At 44.0% G+C, this 9053-nt stretch overlaps 1 non-coding gene across 1 annotated transcript; it reads left to right on the forward strand.

The window, feature by feature from the left end:
- The first annotated feature begins 6044 nt into the window (after positions 1–6044).
- TRNAL-CAA (transfer RNA leucine (anticodon CAA)) lies at positions 6045–6154 on the forward strand. Its single transcript has 2 exons — positions 6045–6082; positions 6109–6154. It is a non-coding gene; the product is annotated as a tRNA-Leu (tRNA).
- The last annotated feature ends 2899 nt before the right edge of the window (positions 6155–9053 follow it).

Genomic DNA, 9053 nt, shown 5'->3' on the forward strand with positions numbered 1-9053 from the left:
TTTGGCCTCAGTAGCAGTAAAGCTCTTCTGGATGAAATATAATTGCCTCTGGTCTATTTTTGGGGAAGCCTGCAATGTGTTTAAGTTTTTACTCTGCTAACTACAGTATACGTCAGAGTTCTGCTCTGGATCAATAAGAGTAGAATTTCAATGACAATCTAATGCCATGCCAACCCTGCTTGCCTCACTGCAGTCAACAAAATGTTGTGGCCTGTTTCCGCCCACATCTGTGTCCTATGTGTTATTTGTTCTCTACCTGACCTTGAATAGAAGGGGAAGAAATGGAGGCAGTGAGAGATTTTACTTTCTTGGGCTCCTTGAGGAGGACCCAAGCAGAAGAGCAGAAAAGCACTCTCCCCTCTTGCAGTTTCCAGAAGCAGACAGCCAACCTTGGAGGGTTGTCGAGCAGGGGTAATCTTAAATACTGTATGGGTATTGTGTTGTGTGCTATGAACTGGACACTAAGGGCCATGTGAAGATCTTGTTCTTAGATTTATCTAAGATAAATGAAGTCTAAATTTAATCGAGCACTGTACGTGGGAATATACACCAGCTTTCCTGCAGACAAGTTAAGGCAAGAACCTCAAAATGCAATTTGCATATTTGTTTTTAAAATAAAAAATTATTTATGATTTTCAATTTTATACATTTCAATAATTTTACAATCATTTAAACATTTCGAAACTTGACTTCCTTCTCCCTCTTTCTGTGGTTCCTTAAATTTATTTTTTATATTTTCTGCATATTCCAAATTAACTTACTCTGCATATTCCAAATGAACTCATTGCTCAACATAAAAAAAAAACCCATTACCTCCTGGCAAATAGAAGGGGAAGAAATGGAGGCAGTGAGAGATTTTACTTTCTTGGGCTCCTTGATCACTGCAGATGGTGACAGCAGTCACGAAATTAAAAGACGCCTGCTTCTTGGGAGAAAAGCAATGACAAACCTAGACAGCATCTTAAATAGCAGAGACATCACCTTGCCGACAAAGGTCCGTATAGTTAAAGCTATGGTTTTCCCAGTAGTGATGTATGGAAGTGAGAGCTGGACCATAAAGAAGGCTGATCGCCGAAGAATTGATGCTTTTGAATTTTGGTGCTGGAGGAGACTCTTGAGAGTCCCATGGACTGCAAGAAGATCAAACCTATCCATTCTTAAGGAAATCAGCCCTGAGTGCTCCCTGGAAGGACAGATCGTGAAGCTGAGGCTCCAATACTTTGGCCACCTCATGAGAAGAGAAGAATCGTTGGAAAAGACCCTGATGTTGGGAAAGATTGAGGGCACTAGGAGAAGGGGACGTCAGAGGACAAGATGGTTGGACAGTGTTCTCGAAGCCACCAACATGAGTCTGACCAAACGGCGGGAGGCAGTGGAAGACAGGAGTGCCTGGTGTGCTATGGTCCATGGGGTCATGAAGAGTCAGACACGACTAAACGACAAAACAACAACACCTGACCTTGAGGAGGGAGTAACCTCAATGCGCCCACCATACAAACACCATTGACCAGCTGGCTACCAGGCCAACTACTATGGGCATAGCCAGGATTTATGTTGGGGAGGCAAGACAGAGCTACCTGCAATTGCGATTGGTCAGTTCATGGAAGCCACACCTATCGTTTCCTCGGGTTCTCAGCTGCGGCGCTAGAATTGCGCAGCAACCTCATCCAAGTGACTTCAGCGAGCATTTCAATTTCAAATATTCTGATTGTTTCTACTTTTAGCTAAGTATTATTATTTTTTATTTACGCGCATGGCAATTACTACAACCTCCCATACTTGCCAAAACAAACAGCGAACAGCACAGGGAAACCTTAGGTTGCGGGGTTGGCAGAAGGAAAAGTCTAGAGCAGGGGTCCCCAAACTAAGGCCCGGGGGCCGGATACGGCCCAATCGCCTTCTAAATCCGACCCGTGGACGGTCTGGGAATCAACATGTTTCTCATGAGTAGAATGTGTTTTTTTTATTTAAAATGCATCTCTGGGTTATTTGTGGGGCCTGCCTGGTGTTTTTACATGAGTAGAATGTGTCCTTTTGTTTAAAATGCATCTCTGGGTTATCTGTGGGGCATAGGAATTCGTTCATATTTTTTTTTCAAAATATAGTCCGGCCCCCCACAAGGTCTGAGGGACAGTGGACTGGCCACCCTGCTGAAAAAGTTTGCTGACCCCTGGTCTATAGCAAAAGCTCATCCAAAGGAAAAAGCATTTCGTCGTCATTTGTCCACTAGAGGGCTCCGGGTTTTGCTAGGTCGGAGATAGGATGATGATAATACCAGTAATAATCAAGAAAGATTTTGGGTTGGGGGGAGGGCAGAGAAATAAAAAGAGTACTTATTCAGTTTATTTTCAAAGGAACTCTTCCATTGTCTTCTTGTTCCACCCAGCAAATGCCTCTGCAAATTGAATTTTTTCCCCCTGCACTTGACAGAACTCTAACAGAATTAAAATAAAAAAATTCCTTCAGTAGCACCTTAAAGACCAACTAAGTTTTTATTTTGGTATGAGCTTTCATGTGCATGCACACTTCTTCAGATACAGTGAAATGGAAGTTTCCAGGCACTTATGTAGAGAAGGGGTGGGGAGGGGTGGGGATGGGGAGGGGGGATCACTCAGAAGGGTGGTGGAAATGGGTGATTGACTGACTGATAGCTGTTGATGACCGCAAACGACTGCAAATGGTTTTGCATGAAAAAGCAAGGGTTGAGATGGCTGAAGATCGCTTATCATGTATAATGAGATAAGAACCCGATATCTCTGTTCAAACCAGGTCCCTCCATGGTTTTGAGCTTGGTGATAAGTTGCAATTCAGCAACTTCTCTTTCCAGTCTATTTCTGAAATTCTTTTGTAGTAAGACAGCTACTTTGAGATCTTGTATAGAATGTCCTGGGAGATTGAAGTGTTCTCCTACTGGTTTTTCTGTCTTCTGGTTCCTGATGTCAGATTTATGTCCATTTATCCTTTGGCGTAGGGTTTGGCCTGTTTGTCCAATATAGAGAGCTGAAGGGCACTGTTGGCATTTGATGGCATACACAATGTTAGAGGATGAGCAATTAAATAGTCCTGAGATGGTATGTTGGATGTTGTTGGGGCCAGTAATGGTGTTGTCTGGGTGTATGTGGCAGCAAAGTTGGCATCTGGGTTTATTGCAGGCTCTGGTACCAGTGTCCATGTTAAGTCTGGTGGTTGTATTATTGTGGGTGAGGAGTTGTTTAAGATTGGGTGGCTGTCTGTAGGCAATGAAAGGTCTTCCTCCCAGAGCTTGAGAAAGGGAGCGGTCATTGTCCAGGAGAGGCTGTAGATCTCTGATGATGCGTTGTACTGTTTTAGCTTGGGAGCTGTATGTGATGACTAGTGGTGTTCTGTTATTTTCTTTTTTGGGTCTGTCTTGCAGCAGGTTCTCTCTAGGTATCTGTCTGGCTCTGTTGATCTGTTGTTTAACTTCATCAGGTGGATATTTTAGTTCTAAAAAGGTTTGCTGTAGATCTCTTAGGTGAGATTCTCTGTCTGTAGAGTTGGAACAGATGCGGTTGTAACGTAAGGCCTGGCTGTATACGATGGATTGTTTGGTATGTTTGGGATGGTAGCTAGAAGCATGTAGATATGTTTGTCGGTCAGTTGGTTTTCTGTATAAGGTGGTGTCTATACGTCCATCCTGTATTTTTATTGTTGTTTAGTCGTTTAGTCGTGTCCGACTCTTCGTGACCCCATGGACCATAGCACGCCAGGCACTCCTGTCTTGCACTGCCTCCCGCAGTTTGGTCAAACTCATGTTCGTAGCTTCGAGAACACTATCCAACCATCTTGTCCTCTGTCGTCCCCTTCTCCTAGTGCCCTCAATCTTTCCCAACATCAGGGTCTTTTCCAAGGATTCTTCTCTTCTCATGAGGTGGCCAAAGTATTGGAGCCTCAGCTTCACGATCCGTCCTTCCAGGGAGCACTCAGGGCTGATTTCCTTAAGAATGGATAGGTTTGATCTTCTTGCAGTCCATGGGACTCTCAAGAGTCTCCTCCAGCACCATAATTCAAAAGCATCAATTCTTCGGCGATCAGCCTTCTTTATGGTCCAACTCTCACTTCCATACATCACTACTGGGAAAACCATAGCTTTAACTATACGGACCTTTGTCGGCAAGGTGATGTCTCTGCTTTTTAAGATGCTGTCTAGGTTTGTCATTGCTTTTCTCCCAAGAAGCAGGCGTCTTTTAATTTCGTGACTGCTGTCACCATCTGCAGTGATCAAGGAGCCCAAGAAAGTAAAATCTCTCACTGCCTCCATTTCTTCCCCTTCTATTTGCCAGGAGGTGATGGGACCAGTGGCCATGATCTTGGTTTTTTTGATGTTGAGCTTCAGACCATATTTTGCGCTCTCCTCTTTCACCCTCATTAAAAGGTTCTTTAATTCCTCCTCGCTTTCTGCCATCAAGGTTGTGTCATCTGCATATCTGAGGTTGTTGATATTTCTTCCAGCAATCTTAATTCCGGCTTGGGATTCATCTAGTCCAGCCTTTCGCATGATGAATTCTGCATATAAGTTAAATAAGCAGGGAGACAATATACAACCTTGTCGTACTCCTTTCCCAATTTTGAACCAATCAGTTGTTCCATATCCAGTTCTAACTGTAGCTTCTTGTCCCACATAGAGATTTCTCAGGAGACAGATGAGGTGATCAGGCACTCCCATTTCTTTAAGAACTTGCCATAGTTTGCTGTGGTCGACACAGTCAAAGGCTTTTGCATAGTCAATGAAGCAGAAGTAGACGTTTTTCTGGAACTCTCTAGCTTTCTCCATAATCCAGCGCATGTTTGCTATTTGGTCTCTGGTTCCTCTGCCCTTTCGAAATCCAGCTTGCACTTCTGGGAGTTCTCGGTCCACATACTGCCTAAGCCTGCCTTGTAGAATTTTAAGCATAACCTTGCTAGCGTGTGAAATGAGCGCAATTGTGCGGTAGTTGGAGCATTCTTTGGCACTGCCCTTCTTTGGAATTGGGATGTAGACTGATCTTCTCCAATCCTCTGGCCATTGCTGAGTTTTCCAAACTTGCTGGCATATTGGGTGTAGTATTTTTATAGTAGTGTCCAAAAAATGTATTTCTTGCATAGATTGGTTCATTGTTAGGTTGATGGTGGGGTGAAAGTCATTGAATGTCTGGTGGAAGGTTTCCAGGGTCTGTTGTCCATGTGTCCAGATAATAAAAATATCGTCAATGTATCGCAGGTACAGGAGAGGTTTGAGTGGGTAGGAGTTAAGGAAACGTTGTTCTAAATCTGCCATGAAGATGTTGGCATACTGTGGGGCCATGCGGGTGCCCATGGCTGTGCCGCTGATCTGGAGGAACAGGTCATCACCAAATTTGAAGTGGTTGTGGGTAAGGACAAAGTGGCAGAGTTTGGTAGCAAAGTCCGCTGTGGTTTTATCTGAAATGGTGTTCCTTATGGCTTGTAAACCATCATTGTGTGGGATGTTGGTATATAGAGATTCCACATCCATAGTGGCTAGTATAGTATTGTTAGGAAGATTGTTCAAATATCTAACAGAATTGACAGTGAAATCCCGTGCGAACATTCCCGGGGAGTGAGTTTCATTGAACTCAATGATACTTACTTCCGAGTAGACATGCACAGCTCAATATGAAGCTTAAAATCTGCAAATGCAAATCTTCCCACACACTTACCAGACTCACACACGCAGCCTGATCAAGCACCACGTGGCACTCAAAAGCTCGCACGGAGTATCTTCAAGAGCAAATTGCCTTTAAAAGAATAAATGATTTTAGAACACCTCCCTCCTCTCGGGAGTTCTGCACTGAATCTGAAGAACAGGGCGCTGCACCGCAACCCCGATGCACAGCGAGGTCGATGCGTGTGTGCGAGCGCCTTGCCGCTTTGACAGAAGGAAGGCGGCTGGCGCTTCTCTGCCTCTGCAAAAGATCGGCATAAAACGCAAAGGAAATACCTGGAAACTAAATGCGGATGGAGGCACGTATACCCGTGAATTAGCATACTGCTAATTAGGATTCAGCTAGGAAGCTACAAGCGTCAGTGTCAGGATGGCCGAGTGGTCTAAGGCGCCAGACTCAAGGTTGATTCCTTCCCATCACTAGGGTGTTCTGGTCTCCAATAGGAGGCGTGGGTTCAAATCCCACTTCTGACACATCCTTTTTTTTCCTCTCAAAATTTTTTTTTGTTCTCCCTCATCCTTCTATCTCTCCGTAATGGGGGAAAATCATCTGTGAACCCTTGAAACATTTATCTCTGTCTTTTTTCTGCACAGGATCTTAACAGCGATCCCACTGAGCAGTCTCTGAACTTACTTCCGAGCTCACACGCGCGTGCCTGCGAGTCATTTCCGTCCTCGTGCCCCCTGCTGGCAAGGCGGGTTACGGGCGGGGGGGGGGCAGATTGGCAGCGCTTTCTTTCACTCTCGGAAGTGTCCGATCGTGTCCATGCGTTGCATTTTTTTAAGCGGACATTTTTTTAAGCCACGCAAGCTCCTTCCTGGGTGCTGCAAAAAGACAGAGACACAGACAGACAGACAAGACGGTCGATTTTAGGAAATCCTTGTACTTTTCTGAGCTTGCAGAAAAGTCTCCATTATAAAACGAATGAGTATCAAAATTCACCTTTATATCATTGCATTTTATACTTTCTCCAGTTCTAATTACACTCATTACAAAATGGTTCAAAATTTAAATGAATATAGAAAGGTAGAATTACAAGTCTTCAGACAACCCTGCTAGTGAGGTTAATTGCTTACAATAATCTTTCAAATATCCTATAAATTTACTCCAGTCCTTTTGGAATACTTGGTCATGCTGGTTTCGAATTTTTCCTGTCAACTTAGCCAGTTCTGCAAAGTCCATCATCTTCATTTGCCACTCTTCTTTCGTTGGTACTTCTTGTTTCCATTTTTGGGCTAAAATAATTATTGTCGCAGTTGCTGCATGCATAAGCAGTACAGTACTTTATCTCCCCTTGGTGTCTCTTCACCAACTATCCCCAATAGAAAGGCTTCTGGTTTTTTAACAAAAGTATTTTTAAACATTTTCTTTAACTCATTATATACCATTTCCCAGAAAGCCTTTACCTCTTTACAAGTCCACCACATGTAGTAAAAGATACCTCCCTTCACCATTTTCTTTCCTCGCTGCCGTCCACCAACAGTTCTATGATTCTAAGATTCTCCAAGCTTGCAGGATCTGTTGTTGTTTTTATTACTTATCAGTGATCCACCAGCTAGAGCCAGGTGCGCAAGAAAGAAGCTTATAGTTTAATATTTTTGAGCCCAGGTATTTGTTCTGAGTGGCAGAATTGAAGCGAGCTCCCAATCCTTCTATGCAAAATCCACCCCCCCTCCTTTCTTTATGTCTGTAGTATGATGGGAGCCGCGACTCCAGGAGAACCACATAGTTGTTGCTATAATCTTTACCAATCTACTAAAATTACCCAGAGATCTGTCATGAGATCCTGATTTACCTTTTGCCCAACCCATCTAGTAGACGTAGTTGTGACTCAAGTTCAGCTGCTGAATATGCTTATTTCATTTCTTTTTTTTTTAAGGCGTGAAGAGAGGAGGTGAGTGTGAGGAATCTCAGTGTGTGCTACATATTATTATTTTTTATTATTTATACTCCGCCCATCTGGCTGGGTTTGCCCGGCCACTCTGGGCGGCTTCCAACAAACATAAAAATACATTAAAATATCACAGATTAAAGGGCTGCCATTAGGTGTTTTCTAAATGTCAGGTAGTTGTTCATCTCCCTGACCTCCGATGGAAGGGCGTTCCACAGGGCGGGCGCCACTTCCGAGAAGGCCCTCTGCCTGGTTCCCTGTAGCTTTGCTTCTCGCAGTGAGGGAACCGCCAGAAGGCCCTCGGCGCTGGATCTCAGTGTCCGGGCAGAACAATAGAGGTGGAGACGTTCCTTCAGGTATATAGGACCGAGGCCATTTAGGGATTTAAAGGTCAGCACCCCCTTTGAATTGTGCTTGGAAACGTACTGGGAGCCATATGTGAGAGTGATGGCTGTAGCTCTGCTCAGAAGCAACTCCACCCTTCAGAAATTATTCCGAGGGGTTGTGGACACCCTGGACACCTCCAGACTGTCAGTGTTTTATGAGAGGGATTCAAGTAAAAACAGAATAATTTTGGCCTTATGTGCTTAAAATGGGGTAAAGTGTTGATCACTTCTCCTACCTGCGCAGTTATCTTTGCACAAGAGCCAACCTTTGATGCCGAAATCCAGCATCGCCTGAGCTCTGCGAGTGCAACTTTCTCCCAATTGAAGTGCAGAGTATTTGAGGACTGGGACATTTGCAGGGAAGCCAAAATGCTTGCTAACAAAGCGATTGTACTACCAACTTTACTGCATACTTGTGAAACACAGACCACTTATAAACACAATCTCCAACTCCTCGAAAGATTCCATCAACGGTGTCTCCCAAAAAAATTATACATCACTTGGGAAGACGGGAACTAATGCCAGTGTACTGGAAGAAGCAAAGATCACCAGTGTCGAAGCAATGATTCTTTAACATCAACTTTGCTGGACTGGTCATGTGCAGGTGCCTGATGATCATCTTCCAAAGCAACTATTCTATTCCGAACTTAAAATTGGAAGGCAAGATGCTGGTGGTCAACAAAAGAGGTTTAAAGACTCTCTCAAGGCAAATCTTTTTTTTAAAAAAAGTAGTATAAACACCAACAACTGGGAAACACTGGCCTGCGAGCACTCCAGTTGGAGGACAGCCTTTACCAAAGGTGTCATGGACTCTGAAGATGCTCGAACTTAGGACAAAAGGGAGAAACGTGCTAAGAGGAAGGCACACTTGGCAAACTCTCGCCATGATCAACTCCCGCCCAAAAACCTATGTCCCCACTGTGGAAGGATGTGTGGATCCAGAATTGGCCTCCACAGTCACTTACGGACTCACTGTTATGACAGTGTTTATGGAAGACAGTCTTACTTGGCTATGAGTAATTGCCGAAGAAGAAGATTGTTAGGTTTTGTGGTTGTATTTGGTTCGCGTTTCAAAGCTCCCTGTCCAAGTGTTCT

Source organism: Zootoca vivipara, chromosome 2 (assembly GCF_963506605.1).
Source record: "Zootoca vivipara chromosome 2, rZooViv1.1, whole genome shotgun sequence".
Classification (NCBI taxonomy): Eukaryota; Metazoa; Chordata; class Lepidosauria; order Squamata; family Lacertidae; genus Zootoca; species Zootoca vivipara.